The sequence below is a fragment of the Limulus polyphemus genome, unplaced genomic scaffold, assembly GCF_000517525.1.
Source record: "Limulus polyphemus unplaced genomic scaffold, Limulus_polyphemus-2.1.2 Scaffold147, whole genome shotgun sequence".
Taxonomy (NCBI): Eukaryota; Metazoa; Arthropoda; class Merostomata; order Xiphosura; family Limulidae; genus Limulus; species Limulus polyphemus.
In genome coordinates this window covers 843,561-854,097 of record NW_013665757.1, presented here as the reverse complement: position 1 = coordinate 854,097, position 10,537 = coordinate 843,561, and the positions used below count along the sequence as shown (strand labels likewise).

Here is a 10,537-nt window from a genome sequence, read left to right as displayed (position 1 = left end):
TATAACAAACTTTTTACACAAGGAATTTTTATTACAGTAAAATGTTCCATTAAAATAACTTCTAAGCAAGAGTACACACAAAAACCTTTTAAAGAAAATACAGAAAAAAACGTGTTTAAAGAAAGTCAAATCCTTCATAAGAACCACAGCAAAATATACATTTTGCAAGTTGCAATTAAATTAATAATATACAAATATCCATCACTTTACAAATAAATTACATTCCAAAATTAGGTGCACTTAAATCTGTTGTTTCACCACTTGTCTATAAAAAAGTACTTACAATGATTCAATCATCTCACACTCTTCAGCTCTCTATTTTTAGATCTCTTGTCTTACAATACTTTTTGATTGTTACCAACTTCCTACTGTTTACAAGTTGAGATTGTACCAAAGGAGCCATTCCCAAGAATTTTGGTTTCAGTGCACGACACTTCCTGTGGTATATCAAGTTCTTAGCCTGGTGTTACCAAAACTGCAGTCACCTTTCCTCTACATCTTTACCTTCCATGGCTAACTGCAGTATTGGATGAAAGCAGCATGTTTGAGGATCCTGCCCACACAATACCTTCCTTTACAGCTCCAGAGTTAACTGTAATCAGGCTAAAAGATCCCTAAAGTTTTCTTTGGTACTTTAGATTAATCCTCCATAAAACATATGTATCCTTCCCTAACAGTTCGATTGAGACTTGAAAGCTTAAGAACACTAGAATTATGGTATTTTCAGATAAACTGATTTCTTTGCCAGCATCAGATAGGTCTATTTAATAACGGGAATATCGAACAGGAAATTTACAAAATAATCTGAAGTTGAAAAATCGAATGAGTTTTAAGTTGTTTGAGAAATAAGTAAACTTCATACGTTTGATGGAAGGAGGAAACAACCTTTATTGCAAACAAAACAAAAAACAGTGTTCTTATTTATGTAGACACTTAAACGACCACCTCTACTTGATCATTGGATAGATCACTAGCTTTATGTCGCTCAAAATTAAATTCTAACAATAAAAATACTAAGTATAACTGACGAAGAACTTTGGTTCTCATATCGAAAGAAACCATGTATTTTTTTTATAGCATTATCATGTGAATTGTCATTCTCCCAAAGCATTCATTGGCTGTAACATCATTCACTTGGCCATTGAAGGATATTACAGTCTGCTGTTATGTTAAACTTATATTAAATTTTTCTTCATTAACCATTCAAGCCGTCTCCAACCATTATTAGTTTCAAAGTTGGTTCCTCGTCATCGAAAATATTATAGTCATTGACCATTTTCACATAGATGTGCGACATTACTGCAATATCACCTTGGGCAAAGTAGATATTATCTGCTATAGCAAACAAAAAATGGTATTTATAAAGAAACAATTTCAATAATTTGTTGGAATATATCTTTATGCCAAAACCACATAGAAACAGACTAAATGATTTTTTTAAAAAATTCCTCTATTACTAAAAATGGTGAAAAATATATGATAAGCCCGCATATCACAGAATGTGACCCTGACTAATTAAAAAACAAAGCAGCCAAATGTTCAAGAGTTTTATCAGAAACAACAAAAATCCAGATTGAATATTAAGATCAGGCACATTCTATTTGGTTAAAAGGTCAGTCTGATTACAGCCATGAACCCCTTTTAAAAATTACTTTTAGAGACAAGTGATATCTCTACGGAATTTCCAATGTGCTCATGCTCTAATCACCCATAGAGCATGTATCCCTGGTACCATGAACTTTACATTCCCTAGACCACATAGGGTATACTAATACTTTTCTTTAGCCACACTGCCCTCTGTTGTCATTCCCGTTAAATGGCCAACATACTTACATTTTGACCCAGATCTATTATCTCCAATATTGTTTGGTTGTTACATAATCAATATCCAGTTCCAATAGGAAAGGAATCGGATGAAAACGAAAAATTAGATCCTACACACATGAGCTGACTCAAGTTAGGTAATCTTAACCCTTACGTTTGACAGTTAGTGTCCACTAACACTTTCACTGTCTATTCTTAATAATATTCTCTGAATTAAAAGTTTATTACTAGCTATGGCGTGGTTTACACCTTCAAAGAGGTGATGGTAAAGAGGGCTTGCTGAGGCTGAAGGTACAACAAATTATGTCATAACCTCTCCTGTAGTCCCCTACCCAACAAACAATGCTAACTGTTAAAGCTAGTTTGTGTGCACGTGTCCACAAGATATTTTGTTTAGCCCATCTAAGCCCCCTCACTAGTAACAGGCTGATACCAGCCTTGAACTTTCGTTACGTGGGTGTTACCTTCTAGCTCGCCTTAGTACATTCACATCCTAATTTTCATGTGTCTCATATTGCACCTTGTACTGAAACAATGTTAAGAATAAAAAGGCCAACATTTACGGGCAAATGCAACATGTTTCCGTCACACAATCCCAACATGGCAAATTTTGACACCAGGAAAATGATACAGAAAAATTGAAAACTGTCTATATCACTGCTTGGTACCTGTAAGAAGGTATCTTTGTACCACATCCCATATAAGTTGGTTGACATACATATGAATAGTGTGGCCCGGCATGGCCAGGTGGATAAGGCGCTCGACTCGCAATCTGAGGGTCGCGGGTTCGAATCCCCGTCCCACCAAACATGCTCGCCCTTTCAGCCGTGGGGGCGTTATAATGTGACGGTCAATCCCACTATTCGTTGGTAAAAGAGTATCCCAAGAGTTGGCGGTGGGTGGTGATGACTAGTTGCCTTCCCTCTAGTCTTACACTGCTAAATTAGGGACGGCTAGCGCAGATAGCCCTCGTGTAGCTTTGCGCGAAATTCAAAAACAAACAAACATATGAATAGTTGAAGAAAACCTCAAATTGTGCTTTCCTTGCTGAAAATTTGTTTGTTTATTTGTAGTTAAGCATAAAGCTACACAAAGAACCTTACTAAGAGCAGAATAAATCACAAACTTAGCTATACGCGAACACAAGCGTAACAACCCGAGATGCGAACTCAAATGAGGTAAAATTCCAACCAAAGCCACCTGTTCTTTTTCATGGTCCATTAAGCTACGGCCTAAAACTATCTTCAACAAACTAAAAACTAGATTACACATATCCTGTACCTGATGATGACAAAACCTTGTCGAAACGTTGTACATTTGCTGTTATGTTAAACTTATATTAAAGTTTTTCTTCATTACCCATTCAAGCCGTCTCCAGCCATTATTAGTCTTAAAGTGGGTTCCTCGTCATCGAACCAGAACACAGGCTTCTCTGGAGTACCATGATGGTAGCCAGCAATAAGGTACAATGGACGTCAAAGAGTGCTTGGTCCTTTCTAGTAGTGACTGTTAAAAAGGAAGGAGGTAAATCCAGACTTTGCATAACTAAAAGACTGGAAGGAACTAAGGTATTACTCACCCTTGCGCAAATATTTGATGACAGTTCTGGTTGCATTTGGGTTGAGATATTCAGTTCTAGTGTCAGTACTGTATGTTGTGTTCCACCCACATTAAAAGTCAACCTAAACAGAGTAAATTCCAACAGGTAATTATTGTTTCTTCTTTACATAGACTTTACTTTGATATCATTTGTCTGCACCCAGAGGTGGAAGGTTATCAGGATGTATTCACAGCTATCGATTACTTCACAAAGCGGGCTGAAGCTTATCTACTGATTGACAAATAAACACAATTCATAGCTGCTATGTTGGCAGAGCACTGGATGGCCCAGTCTGAAGTACCAGAAGAGATTAATAAATATCAAGGAGCTAATTCTAACAGTCAAATGTCCTTTAAGTTGCACAGTGTGTTGGATATGGAAGAGATGTACACTTCTGGTTTAGTTGAATGAGTAATACAGCCTGTTAAGTATATGTCCATCAATTTTATTAATCATATATGAACGAACTTGAATAAAAATGTGCCATGGTGTACAAAGCAACTAAGCAGGTATCAACAGGTTGTTTTCCAAGCACGCTCATGTTTGGATGGGAAGTCCTGCCTCCCATAGAGGTAATGTATGGCACTCCATATGGAGAAGATATCCACAATGTTTGCAAGAATATCTACAGTGGTTAAGGTCTGTATTAGTTGATATATACAAACATGCATGCCAAGAACTAGGAAGTCCCCCATATGGCAGAAATAATCTTATTATAAAACAGTAACTTAAAGAATAAAAAAGAAGTATTGCTTTGGTATGTACCAATGACTTGGAAGCAGCTCAGTTCTTGTTGGATAAGTAAGTTGATCCATTAACGCAAAAGTTATAGCAATTAAAAGTCTTCCCCACCATTTCAAGTACTCCTGGAACCAACCTAACTTATAATGCGGTAGAGCCCACAGATGAAACTGAATTGCTGTTCAATGCATTGCACATTTATGATCTTGTTGACTCATTAGTTCAACTGACACTGAAGTCTTCCAGGACTGGATAGTTCCAGTTGGAAGTGAGTTCACCCACATAATCCCAGGTACTGTTGGCCAGAATTTCACAAGAGACCACAGGGAAACTGATGCAAAAAACAACAACAAAAAACACTTCTTTGGTGGTCAAGCAGAGCCTACAAATGGCTCAGCCACTGCCATCAACTGCAGCACTGCCTGTGAAGAATGAATCCAGACAGAGTCTCAGCATCAGGAACTTTTCCCGAGGTGTCCCATAGGAGGGGAATGGATTGCAATAAGATGAAAGCATCAAGTATTCAGAGTTGAGGTTGCCTCAAGAATTCGCTGAATGTTTTGAAGACAGGAACGAGGCATCCATCAATGCTCGACTGGCTCTGACTACAATGGTCCCACCACTGCTGATAGAAGAACCAATGACACCAGGATAGGGCAGAATTTCAAGACGTGCCACAAACTACACCACAATCATTTCAGGAGTAGGTTTATCTGGTGCAGACAAAAAAATAACCTTGGCCAAAACCCAAGAGACCATCAGGGTTGCCATTAGAGTCAATTGCTATATCTGAGGGAAATGAATATCACGCCTCATAGCTGCGCTGGGTAAGTTCAATACATTTTGTGTATAGTTGTATTTTTATTGATTTAAATGGTTATACATATAATAGGTATCTCTGTGTTTTGTTGTTATTTGTATTTATATTATTTAATAATTTCATGCGTAAATAGTCATTTTGTGAATATTTTATTATGAACTACAATGCACTTTCATTTTGGGGTTTATATTTTAAACATAATGAATATGAATGGTTTTTGTGTACGTCATCATTGTTAAAAGGCCTTTCTATATGAATTGCATTTCTTTGTTAAAAATTTTTCACGTTCGTATTTTTAAATGTTATACTCTATTGTAGTTGTTGTAAGAGAGTTATTTTGTGCAACTATGAAGAGTTTATTCTGTTGCAGGGAGTGTGATTTTAAACTTTTTATTTTGTATGGTGGTTTATTTTGTAATTTGTATTTTGTATTATGTTAAATTGTAGTTGTAATTATAGTGTATATGTTTGAGGGTTTGTGCTTGTCATTTTCTGCATTCTGTAAAGGATTGTATTGAACATGATTGTAAGTTTTATTTTTTATATTTCTCCTTTTTCTTTTTTGCTATATTATTATTTTGGTGTGTTTATGGTATTTACAACGTTATGTGTGAAATTTATCCTGTTATATTTGGTATTATATTAAACTGTTTATTAAATTATGTTTTTCCAAGTGTATATTTTCGAATGTGTAACCTTGTATATCACTGTGAAAGAATTTGCTACTGTATTGTACATTGAGATTTTGATTCTGCATTTTCTATTGATGTTTAATTATAGTTTCAATTACAGCATCTTTGCTAAAGTTTATTTGGTGTAATATTACTTTTACTTGCAATATTAAAGGTTTTGTAGCGTGAAGTGAAATTTAAATGTAAATTCTTTCTTAAATGATATTTATTTTGTTTGTAATTAAACACAAAGCTACACAATGGGCTATCTGTGCTCTACCCACCACGGGTATCGAAACCCGGATTCTAGCGTTGTAAGTCCTCAGACATACCGCTGTGCCACTGAGGCGCATATTTATTTTGTATTAGTGTGTACTTGCATATATGTTAAAGGGTTTTTCTTTATTAATTGTGTTTTCTTTTTTGTTAAACGGTTTTTTCTTTGTGAATTATGTTTTGTTTTGTTTTTTGTTAAAAGGTTTTGTAATCTGTGTTGCGCGCAAGAGAAAGTTAGATTACTCTTTAATCAATGTTCATGAATGTATTTAACGATTTTAAAGTTAAACTTAATTGTTGGCTTGAGGAAAAGCTTGTAGTAAGGAAGGGATAAAATATTTGGTATATAAATATATATCAGGCATTTTCTGCCTTCTTATTTTGGCATAGCATCATTCCAAATTTATCAGTTATTCTCTGTGTATAGTTTTCACATAATACATGGTCAAGAAAGTAATCAAATTTATTTTGCTTTAGGTGCTTTTCTTCCTTTGTAATCCTCTGGAGATAATTCCTATTCTGCTCACGGGTAGCAGGGCTGTAATATTGCATGTTGTGCAAGAATTCAAAAAACAGTATCCCTCAGTGACAGGTCACTTGTTATCTCGAGGTTTCAACCTCCCTTATGTTTGAATAAAAATGACCAGTTCTGTGAGTAATGCTAGTTGCTCGGTGTAAATGCAACATTATCTGTGAATTAAAGAACGTTAGATTTAAACAGTTTGATACAAATGATCATCAAGTGCAGTCTGGAGAAAGAACAGCTTTAATCCAGTAAATGCGACAATCCAGCATCTCAGCAAGTACATAGAATGTGTCATTATTTAATAAAGATGTTTCTCTGTGCCCAGTCTCTTTATTTAGTTCTCACGAACTCAGCTATTTGGGGAAATTCAGAATAGATATCTTTTCGAATCACCTGTTATTTAGTTGACATGAATATATCACACGTGGATAGCCTTTAAGAACCCAGTGGTCTTTTTCGTCCATAATGTTATGTTAGTACAAAGTGATGTTATGTCTTTTAATCACGAAACAGTTTATTATATCAGTTTTTCCAATCACATTTTATACGAACCTGTTCAGACATGCTTCGTAAAAGACGTGGATATTTATATCACTGATTTTCTATAATAAGTAACATCTCTTGTGTATCAAGGAAGCTATCTCGCGTTATATCTTTTTCCTTTCCAAAAGCTACGGATCTGATAACTCAAGGAAAAATGTTCTGCTTGTATTTACTAATAAAATCAACTTCACACTTCTGGCCTGTAGTTGGTACGTTGCTCAATTGTTGTTAAATAATTATTAGATTTTACATCAACTCATTTGATAAAATTCTTTAACTGGTCAATTAGCGAAGTATAAAATCATATTATCTCGATAAGCTATTTCTTTAACAACATATGTCAGTTACTTTTTTTTATTAAATTATGATTGAATTTTATTTATTTGTTTGTTTTTTAGAACAAAGCCACATTGGGCTATCTGCTGTGCCCACCGCAGATTCGAACTTACCGTTGTCCCATCAGAGGGACGAATTATAAGTGAAGACGTCACTGTTAATGCACATTTGAATATTCATTGTGTTATTTATACTTCAAAGCGTTGTAATTGAATGTATAGTTTTCCTCTGGATTTAAGGTAATATTTAGGCTTTACTTTTTTAATAGAACTATGCACCATTTTTCACGTCTTTCAATCTGTATGGGTGATTACTCTTAATTCGTCGAGTAATACTAATCTATGAGATTTGATTAATGATTTCTAAGTTTACCTTCTAGTTGTATATAAACGTAATAAATCTAGTTATTGTAATTTTTTCAAGAAAGTATAAAAAGAAACATAATACACATTTCAACCAAATAAATATGTAATATTGTTGAACACCAAACACGTACTCATCTTCTAAACTCAAAAGTAATAACAAATTTTATTCAAAATTCATTCTACTTTCCACATTTGTCCCTCGGTGGGACAGAGATAAGTCTAGGGACTTGCAACGCTAAAATCCGGTTCCCCGCGGTAGACACAGCAGATATTTCAATATGGCTTTGATCTACAACAAACAAACTCTACTGATCGTTTCGCCTTTGCAGTTTCCTCAGGGTTAATATACACAGCAGGAAGCTGAAAAGGCGAAACGTTTGTTAAAATACAAAAATTTGGAGTACAGAGGTCGTTTTCTCTAAGCTTTTTATCACAATGTGTAAATCCCTCCAGTATTCACTAAAAATTTTGAAAAATAACAAAAAACCTTAAAAACTCTACCGAATTTTACAATAATATAGAGGAGCTCGGTGTCAAAGCATGGACCTCTCGCACACCATGTGACAGTTTTAATGAGCTAAACATGAACAATTTTTCTTTTTTTCAGGTCGGAGTCGAACTCAAAACTTTTCATACACCAAGAACGTGCTCCACTAACTCAGCTAAAAAGTTTATCCTTTAGCACTACTTAGTAAGGCACTTTTTAACAGCTCAAACTAGCACAATATGCAAGTTATAATTAAAGATGTATACAAGAAAACTTTGATGTAAGATTTATTAATTTGTTAACCCGTGTCTGAACAATGGAATGGCCAAACAGTTTCATAAAAAGCTGATAATAACGTGTGTTTTTATAGATTTATAGGTCTCACTCAATCATTTTTTAACACAGAAAATTTCTGCATACAATTCTACTACACAAGTATTGGAAAAAAACTATAAAAAAAAAACAATTTTCAATAACCCAGTAACTAAATACACAATCGATACCATGAAATCTACCTGGAATTCTGTTAGCCAGCTACGAAGAGTGAGTTCCGTCATTCCTTGGGGGACGTCACTAGTCAGTCTAAAGGACTTACCAACTGTATCTGCAATAATAGCAAACATCGTTTTTAATATAACAATTTAAACTAACTTTAGGGTGCGTATTTTTTTCAGTGTGCAGGAATCTGTTTTCCATTCAGTTACAAGTTTATAAAAAGAAGCAAACAAGCAACATATCAGTATTCCATGACTTTAACTTACTATTTCATCTGAAAGGAAACTGTAAACTGAGATGATAGTCACAGATATTACTAATCTTCAACATTTTAAGAGGATCGTTAATATCTTTGCAGGAATCTGTTTTCGATTTTTTACGTTGTTGCTCTTTCATCCAAACTGTACTTCAGTCTTCTCAATCACACTGTCAAACAAAAAATTCTTTACTCACCATTACCGTTTGATGAACGTAGTACTTAAACTACGTGTATTACAATGCTTCAACCCAGTAAAAAAAAACCAATATGTACACTAGAGCATGTATCTTAACAGTTGTAGTTACCTAAACTATATATGTTTCGCATGTACAATTCTCTAACTCCACTTAAGATAATTAATATACTTATCACAAAGTTCTTGATTAGATAAGTCTTATAACCAATAAAATTATTATATTTGTTTAACCTGTGACTGTTTCTGATATCTTAATGTACCGTGCTAATGTTGTTAGCGTAAGTTTTTTTTTTTAAGTTAGACATTTGAATTGTTTTTGGTTATCAAAAGTTCTTAACGTCACACGACGAACACAGAGCTCAGTGACTAGAAGTTTCATCAGAGACTTAGCTAGACACTGGCACACGGGCCCCATGCAACGATCTTATTTGACAGTGCCCCGATATTCCCAGTTGCTGTCTTGAAAATCAGAATAGAAAAACCATGATAGATATTATACTGAAACGCCGAAAATTCCTGCGCCTATAGACCCGAACCCCGAATCGTTTAAGCACCTAGCGACGCTTCTGATTTTCTTGAAAGTTTAGGAAATTATTTCAGAAGCACAAAATCACGAATTTTGCAAAAAATTGTTAGTAGTTTCTTTATTAATTATTGAGGCAGCCAATAAGCTCAATGCTGTAAAATTTGAATTTGTGTTTCAAAGAAGCACTAGAGATACGGGAGACGTTAGCAAGTACGTAACTGTTTAACATTATTTGTAAAGTTAAGTCAATTAAGTGAGGTTCAGTGGCGGCTGGTCGGAAAATGAAAAGGAGACCATGTCTCCCCAAAGATTTTATAAAAATAAAATATTTCTTAAGTTTTAATTAATAGCTATATTTTATTTGTTTGGCGCAAAAAAAAAGTCTTGAAAACTGCAGATGTTTCTAACAAAACGCTCAAAAATCTTCTTCTCCCGTTCTAGGTGACATATCGTTCGTGGTGTGAGGCATAGAAGGGTTGTGTTTCTCAGCTTTTGTTTTATCTGTGTAATATCTCTGTACTTGTGCAACAAAAACAGCCAAGAGGATCTGAGTCTTCTTACCAGGCATAACAAGGATGCTGAGAACGACCACATAGGTAAGGGAACCACTCAGAATCTAAGTTGAAAAACAACCATTTTCAGAATTGTTTGCAACAAGAAAAGTACGCAAGCCTCACAAGGTCGCGGTAATCAACGGCTGGTACAAATTTAATGACTGTGTTTTTAAGGATAAAAGCAACGAAAAGTGAATTTCTTGAAATGGTGCAGTGACTTGGTGGAAATGTGCGACGATTTATCTTGATTTGGAGGTTATTTCAGGGTTTTATAGCTTCAATTATAAATAGGCTGGTTGTGATTACCAACGTCCTTAG

The 10,537-nt window shown here is 34.8% G+C and overlaps 1 protein-coding gene across 4 annotated transcripts in view; it reads right to left on the bottom strand.

The window, feature by feature from the left end:
* The window catches only part of LOC111083984 (hyccin-like), a 42,213-nt gene extending 33,166 nt beyond the window's left edge, over positions 1-9,047 (bottom strand). For 3 of the 4 annotated variants that reach the window (XR_002609344.1, XR_002609346.1, XM_022380749.1), the window contains exons 1-3: positions 8,951-9,047; positions 8,705-8,793; positions 3,404-3,506 (exon numbers count right to left, since the gene is read on the bottom strand). The gene's annotated coding sequence lies outside the window, so the exon portion shown is untranslated. The remainder of the gene's footprint in view (positions 1-3,403; positions 3,507-8,704; positions 8,794-8,950) is intronic. The other variant, XM_022380752.1, reaches the window with a different exon arrangement.
* Between the last annotated feature and the right edge of the window lie 1,490 nt (positions 9,048-10,537).